At 46.5% G+C, this 17,767-nt stretch overlaps 1 protein-coding gene across 4 annotated transcripts in view; it reads left to right on the forward strand.

The window, feature by feature from the left end:
- Positions 1 to 3,269: 3,269 nt before the first annotated feature.
- The window catches only part of AMOT (angiomotin), a 62,009-nt gene continuing 47,511 nt past the window's right edge, over positions 3,270 to 17,767 (forward strand). For 2 of the 4 annotated variants that reach the window (XM_049827844.1, XM_049827846.1), the window contains exon 1: positions 3,270 to 3,423. The gene's annotated coding sequence lies outside the window, so the exon portion shown is untranslated. Of the gene's footprint in view, positions 3,424 to 15,426; positions 16,307 to 17,767 lie in introns of those variants that run through there. The other 2 variants (XM_049827843.1, XM_049827845.1) reach the window with 1 other exon arrangement.

A 17,767-nucleotide genomic window follows, 5' to 3' on the forward strand; every position in this document is an offset into this window, starting at 1 on the left:
TCCCAGTTTGTATATGGTCCTTCTTTCAGTATTTTAGAATGGTCTACTTTAAAATATCTTCTTCCTAGCACAAGGAGTCAAAGATATTTTTCCTTTTTGCACTAATTATAGTATTTGTAAATATCCTTTCATTTTTGTTCAGTGGATCTATAGGCACCCAGTCATCATCAAACTGAACTTTGGTAAGGAAGTAAATTGCTACAGATGTGCTGTTAAGTTAAAACTTCCATGCCATCAAGTAATAAAGTAAGATGAAATTATGAATGTGCAAGTCTAGTAGAAAAAGTACAAATTTAAAAGTGTTTCTCATCCAGAGAACTGCCTCATAGTAGGCAACTAATGTATCTAATCTGAATATAGGGGAAACTTTGAAGACATAGACAGGTAAAAACTGAGTCACAGGCAAACAGAACTGCAGCGTGCCTTTGCTGAAGTTTGTGGTCCTAAAAGCACTAAAACTAACATAGTAAAACCACATAGTTGGACAATTAGGTTTGTGCGTGTGGCTTAAGCATGTTGCAGAACCGCAAGTATCATCAGTGAAGGACCACCAACACGGTGCAAATGTATGAAGTTGGGATTTCCATTTTGACTGTCATGCATTGGCTCCTATGCTTGCTGCAGGATCCAAATGTGAGCACAGGGTGGCTCTAAACCAAACCCAGGACTACTCCAAACTCAGATTGGCTTCTGAGCATCCAAAGTGTGTTTTGGATTATGTTAGCAGTCACAGCTCTGCTTGTAAGAACTGTAGGAAGATGCAGTGCTCCAGCTGAGCTGCTTGTGTATCTTCCTGACGGATCAGAGAAAAGTAAGTGATGTAAAGCAGCGATTGCCTGTTTTTATTCCTAGTGGATTCCCAGCAGTATTGTTAGGGTGCTTCCCAGGAGGTTTTGCATGGCCTGAATAGTATAAAGCAGCCAGGACGAACCAGGGAGAGAATCTCTGAGGTAAGCAGTAAGCCACAACACAGAGTATGCTTTTAAGTTAATTTGTATATATGTACATAATATTACCAAAACAAAATGAAAGCATGTGTTATAAACAGAGACGGCATATTTGCCAAATTTTACTCTGTCACGGTGGGATGCGAATTAAAACCCGGTAACGCTGAAGTGTGTATAAAGCTGCATATGAAATACATACTTATTACATTTTAAAGCTAAAAGTGACTATTGCAAAGAAAAGAAACTAGAAATAATGCAAATGACTGCAGCGCTGTGGTTTTCTCCTCCTCCTTCCCTCCTTTGTAAATCTCCCAAGCATTGTCTGATTACGCATGAATGATGCAGATTTTTGCTAGGATTGCTTTCTCGCTGTTACTCATGTTTTCCAGGCAGGGGTGCAGACCTCCGACAGCTGCAGTAACGAGGCAAAGAAAGGAGTGAGCTTGTCGGCCACAAAAAGACTATGGATTTTGGAAATCCAGTACTACAAAAACAAACATTCCACCATGTTTTAGAACAGATCATTCTTGTCTGGCTCTAGCAAACAAGGCCTCGTGACAGCACGGCCCATTTTAGTGTCACTTATACCCCTGTGTTGCTGGATTCCCATGGAGCAATAACAGACTTTCCCTCCATAGTTCCTTTCTTGGTGTTTACAGTGAAAGGTTGGTGTGTGACTTTTACCTCTGCTGGGTTTTTTTCCTTTCTTCATTGAAAGCAACAAAACAAGGCTATCTGTAATCAAATATGGCAAGGAGTAGTAATGCTCCATGAATACAGATGTCTGCACTTAAAAGCATTTTTCTACCTGGTTTTGGATGCTTGCTACTCATATCTCTAAAATGTCCTTTTGTTTCCCCATGGCTTGTTTTAACTAATGCAGTGTTCAGGTCTGTGTGCTCAACACAGCAAGCCTTGTACAGCAAGGCCAGAGAGCTACTCAGCTTTATGGGTCATAAATTAAAATGGATGAAACATCTCAACATGAGACCGCAGGAGCTGCACACTTGATGACCAGCAGCTGATTACTTGAGTTACAGAATTTCCAGATAATTTTTTTTAAGCTTTGCCTATTGTTTTTAGCAACTGGCTATTGCAGCGATAAAATATTCTTAAGGCAGCTAGAGGTTCCTTCTCTCACTAAATTTTACATCCTCTGGAGTCACACTGGTCTTCCTAGATTATTTTGGTGTGTGTCCTGACAGCTTTTCTAGACATGAATCTTTGACAGTTCTACTTTTAGATTTTTATTGCTTTAGTTGAGAGTGTTTTTGGGGCAAGGAATATTGCTAGTTAGAAACATTGAGGAAGAGACATTGGAAGACAATGCTGTTGCAGAAAGCTCATGATGTGATGAAAGTAATAGATTTAGCATGTAAGTGGGCTGATAATAAGAGCCAGGTGAAATAAAAAGTGAAGAGCTCTAAATACTCATGGCTGAGATTACAAAAACATTCAACATGAAAGACTTTAAATATGTTGTCAACAAAGTAAGCTCCTCTTAGGCTGAAATACGTGAGCTTTCATACTGGTGTCTCGCTGCATAATTTACAATCTACTGTTAACTGTAGGAGGTAGAGAAAGTGTTTCTGAGTCATAAACCATGCGATCAATGGTACCTGAAAAAGTTAGCTATAAAAATGGCAGTCACCCTGTAGCACTGGTGACTTGGCGGCCATGTGCAGGGACATCAGCCCTGATGTGGCAGAGGGGGCCCTGGACATCCTTGATATTTGCCGATCTGGCCGGCCAGGAACCTAGCTGTGGTAAACGTACCTTTGTAAGCGCTGAAACTTCAAAACTTTTTGCTACGGCTCTGCCTTTCCAAGGAGGGGGGCTCCTGTGGGCAGCGGCCATTTTGTGAGTGACGCCATGATGGTGGGGAAGGCGTCCCCCTCTCTTGGAGGGAAAGATGAACATCTCCGTCCCCTTTTTTTCTGTGCGTTCCCCTTGACGCCTGCTTTCTTTGGCGTGCCTCGCAGCCCGGACGGTACTTCGCAGAGGACTTTTGCGCCTTTAGCCCGCAGATGCCTGCGTGTCCCAGGCCTGCTGGAGAGAAGCTGCCTGCATGGGCCACCCGCCTGGACCGCCTCTCTTCCATCGACCGAGACGGGGAAACCTAAAGGAGCCTGCCGAGGCAGCTCCCTTCCGACCCAGGGCCGCGCAGCGAGGGTTGCGTTCCCGCTCAGCGCTGAGGCGGTGAGGCCAGGCGAGGCGGGCCGGCAGCTCCCGCCGGCGGGCGGTGAGGCGGCGGGGCGGGGGGACTACACTTCCCGGCTGCCTTTGCAGGCGCTGGCCCAGCGGGGGATGCCGGGTGCCGTAGTTGCAGCCGCCTGGTGAAAGTTAGTAACTGAATCTGGGGTAGGCACTTCCCAGAGCTCCTCGGTGTCTCTCATTGCCATGCCGGCTTTGTCACCTCGGAGGGAAGAGGAGCAAGATGGATGAGCGGGCGGCCGCTGGGGCAGGCGCCCGCGGGGTAAGGAGCGGGTGTGGAGGTGGGGGGGAGGCTCGGGCCGCCGCTGCGAGGCCGGCTGCCCCGCCGGACCCCCCCCCACACACACACCCTCCGCGACGAGGAGGGGGGCCGCGGCCGCCCTTGCCCCGGCTGGGATGCCGGGCTCGGGGGCAGGTGCAGCGGGGAGCGGGCGCTGGGGTTCCCCCGCCGGAGGGGCTGCTGAGGCGGGGACGCGCGGCGCCGGCTCCCGCCTAACGGCCGCCGTGGCCCCGGCCCTCCTCTCGGCGCCCCGCTTCTGCCCGCGGCCCCCCGCCTCCATCCTGAGGTAAATACCGGCCCGTCCCTAGCGCTGCCCCCTCCTCGCACCTCCCGGGACGGGGCTGCGCGGCCCCGCGGCTCCCCCGAGGCGGGGGTCCCCCCTCAGAGCCCGGGGAAGGGGCTCCCGTGTCTCCCCCCAGCCCTCACGGAGACCATCTCCTTCCCCGGGCGAGGGGGGCGGGTGTGGGGCAGTGCTGTGGCTCAGCCCGTCGCCCCCCCGGGACCGCGTCCGGTGTTTGGGGGTCACCGAAGGCACCCAAAGGTGGTCTCGGGAAGGTTTCGTCGTGGGCAAGCGGCGAGGCGAGGAGAAGGCTGTGAGGGCTTGCAGCGGGGGCTGCGTGATGTGTGTGGTAGTAGGGACAGAGGAGTCGGTGCAGAGGAGAGAGTGGAGCCGTCCTGTCCCTTCCCAGGTCCATTTTCAAGTCCAGGTAAAGCAAGGGGATGTTTTGCTACCTACAGTCCTGCAGAGGAGGTCCAGGGCCTTCGCCTCTGCCACAGCTGCAAGAGATGGTGCCTGCTCTGCTTTCCTTATCCCGCCAGAGTCCCTGTCCCTGCCAGCCCCAAACGCCCACAGGAGCTGATCCGCATCTGCTCCAACTCTGAATTAAGCAGAAGCGACTCCAAGTTCTCTTGCTTTGATCTCTGAGAGAACAAAATGCCAGTCTGAGGGTGATAATCCCCAAAGAGTTAAAAGCTTTGCGTTTGCATCCTTGCCTGGTAGACAGTAGGGATCCCACCAGCCCCTTGAGGCTCTGGGTTTAGCCATCCCCGCTACTACTTCATCATCTGCCCTCAGGTTGAAAGATTATGCCTTTCATTAGCAGACTGATTCAGGTATGCCCATAAATATTCACCGTGATGTTTACCACATGGTTGAAGCAGAAGCAGAAATCCCGTCTGTCTCAATTCCAGGATGCTTTTTGAGGAAGGTGAGGGCTGGAAGGCCAAATCTTTAGCGTGGAGGAGCTGTGGTGGACACAGGAACCTGGGTGATCTTAAACACCCATTGCTTTTCCTTGATGCTGTAAATAGCCAAGAACTGACTGAATTCACAGCATACAGCAGGATAGCCCAGCACTTCCGTAGTGCAGGCTCCTGGGGGGCTGTTCTGACTTCTCACGACATTCAGGTCCAGGCTCTGGCCCTTGGCATCCTCGCCTGGAATCTCCCATCGTGAGATGCATACAGAAGATCCCCATTCAATTTTCAGGTTAAAATTTTCAGAGTGTCACCTCTGATAAATGATCCTCAATACAACCCTAATGCAGTATAAAATAGCAAATTCCATTTTAGTTCACTTTTCATTTTTGTTCCACTTCTTAATGATAATTTTTCATTAAGCATCTAATCCTGTCCTAGCGTTTTTCATCAGTGGGGCTCAAGGTGCTTTACAAAAGAGGTAAAAATATGATTATTCTAATTATCCTTATTAAGGCTTAGGTTTTGGGCAGCTTCTGCAGATAATATAGGTCATAAATAATTAAGAGTACAATCTAATTAAAAGAAATCCCCAGTCGTAAACCAAAGTGCCATACTGAAGAAGCCAGTCATCAAAGGCATGGCCTTGTAACCTAATCTCCCTGATCAGAACAGTATCCCATTAACCCACAAATCTTTGCTCTCCTGACCTGTCTGCCCCAACAGCAGGTACTTCCATGTGCCTGTGCAGGACCCAAGGGAGGGAGAGGGTCAGGGAGTTTCAGTGACCAAAAGCAGTCTGGAGAGTGTTCTATTAAAAGTCCCTTATTGTGTCATTTGTATAAAGATCTGGTGTTCGGAGGCTTACTAAAATATACAGCCTGAGCTGTACAAGGTTAGGCTTAGAATTGATCTAGGTTTTTTAGCAGGAGTAGTTACTGGAAATTAGAAGCATTGCTCAAGCTGGAGTCCAGAAGATAGAAAGAAGGTTGTGGCCTGGATCCAGTTCATATGTGACCTAAATAGAATTCTGACTCTGAAACTTGCTCTGAACACCTTGTCAAATTTCATGAAAGCTGGACATGAACTTTCATGTTTGGGAGTTTAAGCTCTAGATTGCTAGTGCTGAACTGGGTCTGTGTCTCCTGACAGTTGCATGTCCCCACTGGAAGCTGACTATCTCAGGACTGCTGTTTATCTACATAATTCAGCAGTAGGGCTACATGGATGAAATCCTTGTTCTCATTCCAAATACCTGCCGTCACATATTACTTATTCTGTGGGAATGTTTTTGCTCCGATTTGTGGTTATGCAGTGTTCAGCGATGACCTAATTGCAACGTTCTCATTAGGCAGAGAAATTTCTGAGTTTGACTTTATAGTTCACCTTCTCAGTGAGTAAATCATTGCTCCGTAACACTGTCTACCATCAGTACTGTCACTTTAGCCCAAGGTTTTGTGAGGGATCATAAGGCTGATGATGGCACTTTGAAGCGTGTGTATCTGCAACAGCTTCTCACACTTTACCATTGTAATGTCTTAACTTAGCTCAGAGCGAGCATAGACCATCTCATTGATGAAAATACCTGAATCTGATGACCTGTAGCACCTTTCTTACCACTAAAGAAAATGCACCTGTGTTAGTTTGGTGTTGGGTAGTTTCCTTGAAAGTTGGGGATATATGAGCAGCTACAAATAATGCTGAAAAAGGCCAGAATGCCTTTCTGACTGTCTCGTGATGACACTTAATCTTGGCCAGGGAATGCTGGTGTAATTTTCAAATGTAACTCAAAGGGATGTTGGTTGCAAGTTACATTAAAATGAGTCCCTAAGTCCCTTAGGGTCTTGGAGAGACCTATATCTTGATCTCTCTGTGCTATAATATCTTCATTTGTATTGTGTTAAACTGTAATTCAGTCTCGTATGCTGGAAGCTTTGACTAGTAAGGCATGACTGGAGCTCCGAGTAATGCTGGTGGTACTGGAAATGTACTACAAATGACAGAAGGGAACCTACAGAAATAAGGAAGCAGGTAGTGCAGAAATTTTAAGCAGCAGAAAGAGGGAGGGTGAGAACAGAAGAAAGGGGGGGAGGGACAAAGGACGGAAAAATATAAAACAAAAAGCAGGAAGAAAACTAAAACACCACCGTTCTAGGTGACAATCAGTGTGGTGTGGGTGAGGCTTTGCAATTGAACCAAGTTTCCCTAAGAACACTATCATATGCCACTTACGGGAGGGAGGAGAAGGGAAGAGGGTTCCTGGAGAAGTGCATATCCACACAATGAAGTCTTTGGTTTCTTCCCTTGCACATTTGTAGAGCGCTCACGTCTTACCCTTACCCCAGGAGACATTCCCATTTCCTTTCATTTACCAGTGTTTGGAAGGCGGAAGGAGATGAGGCACTGTTGGGTTCCCTTATTAACTTAATCTGTGGGAAGCCCTACATAAATCATTGAATTTCCTAGTCTTGATAGAACGAGATATTTGTACAGTGAAGTCAAACAGAAGATCGAGGTTCCTGCACAGGGAGGCTCTGACGCTGTTCCAGTCCTGTGCCTGTGACTCTTATGAGTGTATTTCTTTGAAGTCTGAAGCTTAGGAGTCTGCATTAATGATCAAGGGGCAGAGCTGAATACGGAATTTGTATGGTACGAAGGTAAAGGTGTTGGTATGAATGTGGGAAGAGAATATTTAAGAGCAGTCTGGCATGTATAGTTAATAATATTAAAAAAAAAGTAATCATGTTAATTTCCTGTAGTTACTCAAGTTCTCAAGGCTTTTAGCATCTTCTCATTCCTTGTAGATCAGTGATCTCTTCTGAGGTCCTGTCATGTCCAAAATATTAACTTCCCTGAAAAGTAGAAAACTTGAGGTTTAAAAACTTTTGGTTTTAAACTTCCCACTTTTGTCCAGTGGGAAACTTGCTCTGATCCCTTAGGCAGGAATCTCTGTTCCTCATGCAGTGTTCTGGAGTGCTGTGCTTGGCATTTGGCTGTCACTCTGTCCCACTCAGCCAAGTGTTGGTGATCCCTGAATGCTTAAAAAGTTCCTTGGGACTCTCTGTAGATGTGAAGCTCTTCTGAAGTTGACATTTGTCAGGAGCAGAATGCATTAGAACAATTATTTCTGACTTTGACTTACAACTATGTTAAAACTCAGTTATTTTTACCACTGTGTTTGTTCCTTTTAGGGCTTTTAGCTGTTTCTCTAATTCAGAAGCTGTTATTCCCATTTTTTATTTCATAAAGTAAAAAAGTCAAAATAAAATGCTGTGTATCTTGCTACACGTAATATACAGATACCTACTGACTGAAACAGTGAAATAGACCCTGGGTTTAAATTTCTGACCCACTATTTTAACTGCTTTTTCCAGAACTCCACCCTAATTGCTGCTTTTTCTTGGTTGAGCAGCAAATCAGTTCCCCTGTAAACCCCAGGATTACCAAAATTCAGATTTTTCTGAAGAAGCAAAGGTCAGATTTTCAAGACTCTGCTTCTATGTAGGGACCTTATGAAGCAGATCCTAAGGTGGTATTTATGTCCTACCAGATATGGAGCTGCTTTCAAAATACTGGCCCTAAGCACCAGGGGGTTTGCAGTCATGCTCTGGATGTCTCCCATGTGATGCAGGGGTATAGACCTACCACAGGGCTTTGGGTGCACTGGGCCCTCACTGGTATGGCTTACGCTCCCACATCATTTAATTCAGCTGTGGCTGCACACTCCACCTGATATGAGGGTTGACTCTGCTCCTCAAGCAGAAAAACTGGAGACCCCAGGCCTCTCCTTGTGAATGACTGGGACCCCTTTCTCCAACATATGTTGCTGCTGTAAACTGAATCTCTTCAGCATCCCAAATACTTTGAAGCTATCCTCATTAACAAGTTCCCGAGTGCGTTGCAGGCATTGAAAGGGAGGGATGGCAGGTCCAGCCCCAGCAACGCTGAGCTGAGCTGAGGCAGTGGCTCATTGCTTCGCAGCCGTTCTCCAGTAATGGCTTTACTCTGACTCAAATAGATAGGGCTGCGTTATGAAGTCTCATGTATTTTTTTTTAACATTGGATTTCTTTATGTATTTAATACCATAGTGTAAATGAATATTTATGAAGGTGTCTGAGGTCTTTGGATCAGATATGTCATATAAAGCTCTGAAGCCACTGCAGCCCAACAGAAAAAACCCATCTCTGACATTGTTCTCCCCTCTTGCCCCCGGGGAATTAAAAAGACAAATTATTTTAAGCAGTTCAACATGTACTGAGCTTTAGTTCGTTAGCTAAGAAAGAGTATAATGTCTTTCCAGGACTACGTTCAAAACTAAAGAACAAAAAGCTACCTTGAAAAATGGCCATTGGGAAGCAGATCAGCAAAAGCCAAGAAACTTGAGCCCTTTGCTAATGAATACTCTGTCCTTAACTCACATTGTCTCTTTTGTTTCCCACACTTTCATGAGCTGCACATGGATTCAATTTGCCAGTCTTTAACCCTTCTTACTGATGCCTGATCTGTGCATAGTTTGGAAACTGGGACAGCTGTCACTTAGGTACTTGGCTTTGGTTTTGTTTTTTTGCTCCTGATCTGTTTGTCCCTGTGCAGTCTCTGGCTCAGATGCAGTAAAGTAATCCACCAGGGGTGTGGACAAGGCTTGGGTGCATGCTGGGGAGAGGGAGTCAAAGCTTTTCCAGCTTCCTGGCAAAGGGTGTAATAGAGACAGTGCTGGGAACAGGTTTGCTTTGATTAAAACATAGTAGCATTTCCACTGTGACTACCGTAGAGGAAGATGTTGGTGCTATAGTAGGACTTTTTTTAAGAAGAGCTGTTTTTCTTGGCATAGGTCTAAAATTGATGGAAAGTCAGGGTGGAGCCAAGGGATTTGGCATCATGGGAACTTCTCACACCAGCTTGTCTTTGTGCTACAGCACAGCAGAAGTGCCTTCTGCAGAAAGAAGCATTCAACATCAGATGTTTATTTGTGACAGTGAAATTTATTCCAGTGAATGATGATTGCCCATAGTAAATATACTTCAGTAATAACTAGATTGTTTCCAAAAACATAAGTAGGTCCTAGAATTGCTGTTTGCTAAATTGATAGGGATCTATTTAATCATCCATTTAAAACAAAAAACAGCATTCCATAGCAAATGCATAATGCATTTTCATTACTCGTTTTTCCTCTAGATAAGTGTTGAACAAAGATCACCAGCAGAGAGTGCTGGTGCTCTTCCAGAATGTGTCAGCAGCTTCTGAAATCGATTGTAAAATCTAATCAGACTTTGTTCTATAATTCTATTTTTAGTATTTAATTTCTGTGAAAATGAAATGTTAATCAATTATCTGTAACTTGGTATCTTTCTGTCTCCAATTATCAATCTTTTTGTAGTTTACTACAGGAGAAAGATCGTTTTTAGGAGCACAACTATGTGCTCAGAAAAATTATAATTGTCACTTTTTGAAGCAATTATTTAACAGAATTTCATATATTTTGTTCCAATGCATTTGAACTTTTTTGTACATAACATTATTTCTCCTTTCATTTCTCTTCTTTCATTTCATGTTCAAAGTAATCTGTTTACTATTCAGTACAGCTTCTATGTAGTAGGGGAAGCTAGTCCTGCTCTAGCATCTATATGGCGCTCATTGGTTCACTGACACCATACTTTTAACCTTCCCAGGCAATGGAAGGTTGCTTCCAGCCAAAGATTACTTTTGGTTGGGCGTCTTTCACTTCTCATTTCTGAGTCTGCTTCCGACATCCACATTAAAAACGGGTTGCAAAAGCTTTAAATCAAAAAGCACCCCCTCTTCCCTGTCCCCATGATATTTATCAATACTGTTGCACCATTATAAGTCCCGGAGATTTTGAAAAGGTTAGGCTTTTCGGTTTCAAATCAGCCGTGGGTTTCCCCTCTTAATCTTTATGGTCATTGAAATATCAGGATTATCAAGTCTGTTTTTTGCTGCAGAACCTGCTGTGCATCTCGCTCTCTTGTGATTTCATACATTCTTTAGTCATCGAGAGCAAACAAAGACTGTGTTGAAGTGCAGGGCCTCCATGCCGTACTCTTACAGTTTACTCTGATCCAAATCCACTGGAAGTTGAGGGAATCTTTTAACTCATTTCAGCAGATTTTGAAGAGACATCTCTTTTTAAAGAGGCATGAGAGGCAAGAGTGCAGAGAAATGAGGGAGATGGTCAACTTTCATACATCAAGGTTGTTAACGTACAATAGACATCAGTTAAAGGCTTACAGGCTTCTCTGGGAGAAGAACAGTGTCTTGTAAGGAAATCCCTTTGTCCAGACTAACCCTGCTGTCCTTATTTTGCCAAAACTACATTTAAGTCTAGGGGACTGGGGCGTGAATGCGTTCAGAGCAAAGCTGAAACATTTAATTTGTTTTTCCATAGTTGGCAGTTGCTCGTCACTCTTCTGGTTACACAGCTTTCTTCCGAAATTCTGCATAAAAAGGAGCCAAGGTTCAGCAGTTAGAGTAATTCTCTTTACAGGTGGTACCTGATCAATCAACTCATGGGTGACACATCACTGCTGACCTCTATATTGCATTTCACTGTGGTAAGCCGTTCCTTTTCTGCCCCTTCCTGTGCAGGCCCTTTCTTCACCCAAGGAACCATGCTGAACTTGAGTTACACTACATTAGAGGTACCATCCAGGCTGACATACTTTTAAAAATCTTCGCACGCAGTAGCATACAAAACCTTAGATGAGCAGGAGCCATGTCACAGTGTAAATCACAATATAGACAGGACATGAAGTTGGATATTCAAAAGTCTCTGTAGCAATTACTTCCCTCCCAAAAGTTATATGCGGTCATTAAAGTTTTCTTATATAGAATTGATAGATTAATAAACTTGTGTAGGAAGACACAGCAATTAATTAGTGAAGAGCAGAGGAATAAATAGCGCATAACTGCTCCTGCTCCTATGTTTTGAAAAGTAGAATTTTTCTAGCAATTCCATGCATGTCAAGTTTCATGGTAGTAATTTCTGGTGTTGTTGGTCTATGAATACCTGTCATTACCATCTGTTGTTGAATGATAACTCATTTTACATATAATTCATGCCTCAATCTCATGTCAGATTGAATTTGTTTCTCTTCGGAAATCATAGCTGGTCTGCAGCCGTACCCAATGGCAGGACCTGAGGGTGCTTTTCAGGGTTTGTTACAGCTTAGGGCTGGATTTAGCAGCAACATCAAATCCTCTAAATACAACTTAAACATGGCTGTGACCACCCTGAAGGCCCTGGCTCCTCTCCACCCCCGTGGTAAAATGGCAGCAAAAGCTGCAATGCTGTATGTCCCAAGTTCACCGTACACGCGGGCAGCAAGGCAGGTTCTGTGGCCTGTGACTCTTGGAGACTCTCCAAGTCTAGACTGAACTCCTGGCATGACTTTGGACAAACCACTTAACCCTCCTGTGCCTTGGTGCCTTCTCCACACATTTCTTGTGATTCTTACATGGTTTTGAAATCTTCTGATCTTGTTCTGATCTGCATCCCCTAATGTATTTGTTCACTTACTTCCTTTTCTTCAGTGAATGTATCTGTCAAACTGACTTTGGCTCCTGTGGCAAGAAATACAAAGTAATCTCCCTTCTCATATTTACCTATTCCTTGCTCTTGCTCACCTAGTAAACTTGGCCTCAGCTCCTCTTCTTAGTCTTTTTTACTGTTGCTTGCATTACTGTTTGTTTACTGTAGGGTCATTATTTCACCCAACAGCTTTTTTAGACTAGGCAAAGAACCCTCTGCTTTGGTGGTGGTGGAGATGTACTGTCTGGTCCCAAGAGCTAAATGGCACTTCTGAGCACTGTTAACAGTTTATTTTTATGTGCAAGAAGAAAAGCTCTGTTAAACTGGCCCGAGATCAGAGATCCACAGAAATTAATTTACACCCCTCTTAGCTGCACTGAATGGACGCAGGACTGAGCAGTAATTTCTCTCTGTACTTGAGGGATAATATCAGCCACTTCCTGAGCTCCAGCTGCTGTGGACAAAGGACGGCAGAGTTACAGCGATTCCTGGAGGGAGGAACTTTAAGATGGAGGAATTTTAAAGAATGTGAAGGACAACCTCTTAAAAAATTGTAGGTGGAGCAATTCCAGGTCAACCAAACACTTCATAAGCCCGAGATTTATTTTCCTACTTTGAACTAGTTGCCTTTGTGGCATTTATCTTTTGTGCTTTTTAACACATCTACTGTGACCTTTGTATGATTGCATAAATTGGCCCGAGTACGCTGGAACAGTTATTAGGAACCCCTTTCTTGTGTTGTTTCCTGAATTCCCACATTGTGGCGTGATGTGTGTATGGAAACTGCTCGCTTCCTCCACTGGCAGCCGTTCAGATGTGTGCTGGAGCTCCTGAGGACTGGGCTGGGCGGGGAGCTGGGTGAAGGGAGGATGCAAGGGGAGAATATTTTAAGGAAGACAATGTGGATTTCATGCATCTTTGTTCTTTTCCAGTTCCGATAAAGCTCTTATCTCCGATTGTGTGGGTTAAACATGAGCAGTGCTAGTGCTCTGTAGAATAAACAGCAGCAGATGAGTTGAGGTTAATGTGCCTTGGGCAAGGCTAGCTGCTTTTCAGTGTCCGCATTAAGCAGTATTTTTACTTTCCTGATGACTCTACCTTCTCTCTTTACTCCCCACTATTTTCTTTTAGCATGTGGGAGGGAGACAGGGTGTGTGATTGAAGCACAGTTTATAACTCTTTAACTCTGTGGAGCTATATATTTCCCTTACAACTCTACCCCACAGCATCTAGCAAATACGTGCTTCATTAGCTTGTTCTGCGTTGTCTTTTTTTCTGTGTGTGTGTGTGTGTTTGCAAACTGTAAGGTTATGGGATGTTAATGAACTGTTTACATGTCTTTCTACATTTGTTCCACTGAAATGTTCCAATGAATGAATGTCAGTTATGAGGGAAAAAATAGATGTTTATATACGCTGCGTTGGGATTTCTGAAATTTGACTTCCTGAATATTTTTCCAGATCTTTCTTTTCAATGTTAAGAGTTGGGAATGTTGGAAAGGATTCCTCTGCTTAGAGCAATTAAAAGGTAAATGGCTGACTCACGTTATCTCTTCTCACACGACGAGCCCTAGTGAAGAGGCCAAGTTTCACAGTGCAAGGATTTGACATGTGGCCAGTTTTGCGCATTTAGTGCTTTTGGAAAATGGTGTCATCTTACGGCCAAACATTACCAAACTGGGACTACTTAATGGGCTTAATATTTGCATCGTCTGGCCTCAGTGTATTAAATCAGTTGTGATCACACCATGACAGCTTCTCTGATTCTTTGTTTTGCTCTTTCTTGAAATCACAAGTTAGTGAACAGGAGCCAGGAGAAAAGTAGAAGCTGTCACTTGGCGATCGTCCTCTGGAGTTCATGGACCGGGGTGACCTCACAGGGGGAGGATTCTAGTGCATTGTATGCAAAAGCCAGAGGAGGAGGTGGACTGTGAGAAAGGCAAGGTACCATCGTTTGTACACAAATACGTCCCTATTGAAGGACCAGTTTGTTATCTCCGGCCTTGTTTAGACTGGGGATTTGCCCTGATTACAGGCATCAGGCTGGGAGAAGTTAAAGTTCTTACCCCATTTCAGAACAAGGGCTTTGCCTCTCTGGTACAGAGGTTGGTACCGCTGCAGAGATGACTGCGTTATTGCCATCCCGAAGTGCTATTAGATCTGCCAAAACAGGGAGACCAGCTTAGGCCTTTCTCTTTATCAGCATTTTGGGATCATTTTACTGGCCGCCTTTGAATGGGGAGGCATGCACAAATTCTTTAAAGGTTGTTATGTGTTTAAAGGCAAACTATTTAAGTTGAAATTCTGCAGGGTGATTGAGGCACTAAAGCCTTGAACAAAAAACACCTCTGCATGTGGCTACCATCTTTTATCATGCGGTGAAATGATGAAAGACAGCAAAATCACGGTTGCATTTGGGGAGAATACTGAAGTCTCTTCCATCTCCTCTTTCCGCACCAACCCTTAGATCCAGCTGTGGCAGAGTAGTAGAGGTCTGTGGGCGTTTCCCGTCGCGATAGCTTTGGAAGGCTGCGCGGTGTGTGTTTTAGTTTTAAGCAGAACGCGATATACAGGGAACTCCTCTGATATCCTGCTTCTATGCTGTTAGTCACGATCAGTTCTTGCCACGCTTTCAATTATTTTCAGCATTTGGCCAGCAAAAAGTGGGTGAGTCAGATCCTTGGCTGGTGTACGTTGGTCTAAACCCATTTAACTCCACTGACTTAGCGGAATGGTTTTGAGACCTGGGGCTAACCCCTGTGAACGCTTCTGCAGGTGGCCAAGGGACTGGTCGTATGAAGTTCCTCCGAGCCCCCCCCCCCCCCCCGCTCCCCCCCGCCGGTGCCGAGCTGCGGGCTGCCGCCGGACCGAGCGGGGCCAGGCCGGAGCTCCTCGGGGCCAGCTGCCGCGGCTCTGCGGGGGCGCCGGCTCCCGCGGGGCGCGGCGAGCGCTGCTCCCCCGCCACGGGACGGGACGGGACCGGCTTGCCCGCAGCCTCCCCCCCCCCCCCCCCAACCCCGTCGCCCCAATAGCGGCCGGGGCTGCCCCGCGCTTCGCCGGCGGCGGAGCGAGGGGCGGCGGCGGGGTGGGGCGGAGGCGGGGCCGCCGGGGCGGGCGGGGGGGGGGGGGGCGGTCTCCGGGCGGGGGCGGCGGGGCGCTTCCTGCCCGCCCTGGCGGAGCGCCGTCCCGCGGGGCGTCCGCGCCGCAGAGCGAGGCGGAAGGAGGCGGAGGAGGGAGCGGAGCTGCCCCGGCCCGGCCCGGCCCGGCCCTACCGTGCCCTGCCGCCGTGTGCGCGTCGGTGTGAGCCTGCTGCCGCGGGGAGCGTGTTGCCGGGGGGGACGCTGCCGTCCCAGCCCCGCGGCTCCTCCGTACCCGCCTCGCCCCCACTCCCCCCCGCCCCGCTGCGCACAGGTAACCGCGGAGAAGGAGGCGCGGAGCGGATCGGAGCAAAGCAGCTTTCCCCCGGCCGCGATGCTGCGGGCCGACCTTCCCTGCCGGGGCCGCGGGCGCTGCGAGTGCCCCGGGCGGCGCTGCCACTGACAGCGGAGCCTGCGCCGGGCCACCTCCACCGGGACGCAGACAGTCCCTTCTTTTTGTTTATTCTGCCGTTCTTGAGATACCGCTATCCTCCTTCCAGGGACTGCGGGCAGGTCCTGTCTGGCCGTATTGGATTCTTACCCATCTGTTTTGATTGCCTGTCTGAAAGTATATTTATCTTTAATAAAAGAAAAAGTCGAGCCACAAAGCCAGTTCGTATCACGTTCCCCTTTCTGTGGAGTCCGGTTTATTTCTGCAGTTTAAAAAGTTTACTCCCCCCCCCTCCAGTTTTATTGACACTGGGGATGAAGAAGGATTTGCGAATGAAAGCGCCTTGAAATACAACATCTTTTGGAGAGAGCTCTGCAGTCCGCCTGTTGAGTCTCGAATTCCACCCTTTGCCCCTGCTGAATCCACTGTTCTGCCCTTTACTCTCCGGGGTAAAAAACCAAACAACAACAACAAAAACCCGAGGGAAAAAAAATACCTTTGGCAGCAGGGAAGCTTTGTGTGACTGACCCAACGAGCTCCAAGAGTCCAGTTTCTGAAAAGAAGAAAACCCTTTTGTCTTCAGCAGATCAGTAGGTAAGAGACTCATAGCGCATGGCGCAAGGGACTCGGCATTCATTCTTGCAGCCTAAGCCTGGGACTTAGACTGGCTCTCTTCTCTGTCAGCTTTTGCCCATCACTTCTCGCTCCTGTAAAGGTTACTCTTCATCTTGCAAAATTCCTGCAAAACAAATACGTTCGCCCGCTCTTTTTACCGCTGGCAGTAAATAGCCAAAATTAGTAGTGATGTACTTGTGTGTAATTGGATAAAGTAAAATTCTGTGGAAGTCGCTGAAGTGGGTTTGTGTCAGGCTGTGTTTGAAAGCAGCCGTGTTTCTTGTGGTGCTCTTTTCTTTTGACAAAATAATCGCAGTCATTGTGCTTGTAATCCACGTGTTAAGATTGTCTTTGCTCGTCATGCTTCACAGAGAAGCATGTATGTTCATTTACATATGCACGCGTGCAAACGGAGCTTCCACAATCAGTTGAGAGTCCTTGTTTCACACTGGAATTTGTTTTACATTAAGTGCTTTACTGCTGTGTCACAAGGTGTAAAAGTGTTGAACCCATAATTAACACGCCTTAACAGATAATTGAACATGGCTAGGAACATGCTTGGCACTGTACAGAGTGAGTATGAGGATATGTTTTCTTTGTTTTAAGATTTTTTTTAAAGTAAGACTGAAAACACAGCAGGGACATGTGCACATAATAACTGGATGGAGGCCCAGTCTCTGTGCAGGGAAGCATATTTTGTAGCATACTCCTTTCTCTAGGGGCCAAGCGCTGAATGTGTGCTGCTTTACAAGTGATAATACTGCTGTGAATTTCTAATTTTCCTTCTCCCCCAGCTCTGTACCTCCATACCCACTTCCTCACAGCCATGTTTCATTGCTACCAGTCCTTTGTGCAAGGCAGGACCTGTGGAATTTTGTGTGGCTGCTAGTAGGACGCGTCTTTGCAGGGAGAATTACATTGTTCCCTGTGGAAACACACAGCATCCCCCGGCAGGAGGATCTGGCTGTTTATGTGTTGAAACCAGCCTTGACATCATGCTCTTCCCCACTGCGTGGGTTTTTCCTGTAGATGATACAGGAAATGCTACATATTGGTCTGTTGTGGTCTCTGTTCCTCTTTCTTTTTTTTCCTTTCCTCTTCCCTGTAGGGATATTGGTGGGAAAAGAAGGTGGAAAAGGTGTCCTGTTCCTGCCTTAGAGGGGGGGCAGCAAGTCAGCATGCTCTGAGCTGATGGACCCTCAGAGAACTGAGGGCGCCTCAGTCTCTGCTGAGGTGCAACAGCCAGCGGGGCAACTTGCAAGAGGACTGGGGTAGGTGACTGACCAGCATCCATATGGGGGAGAGGACGTGGCATAGGTTTTGGCTGCTGTGTCACTTTTTTCTGCTACCCTTGACTTTTTCTCTGGAAACTGAGCCTTTCTGCCATATCAGGGTGGGAACACAAGAACCACCTTCTCGAGCTTGCCCTGCACCCTTGGG

Source organism: Accipiter gentilis, chromosome 24 (assembly GCF_929443795.1).
Source record: "Accipiter gentilis chromosome 24, bAccGen1.1, whole genome shotgun sequence".
Classification (NCBI taxonomy): domain Eukaryota; kingdom Metazoa; phylum Chordata; class Aves; order Accipitriformes; family Accipitridae; genus Astur; species Astur gentilis.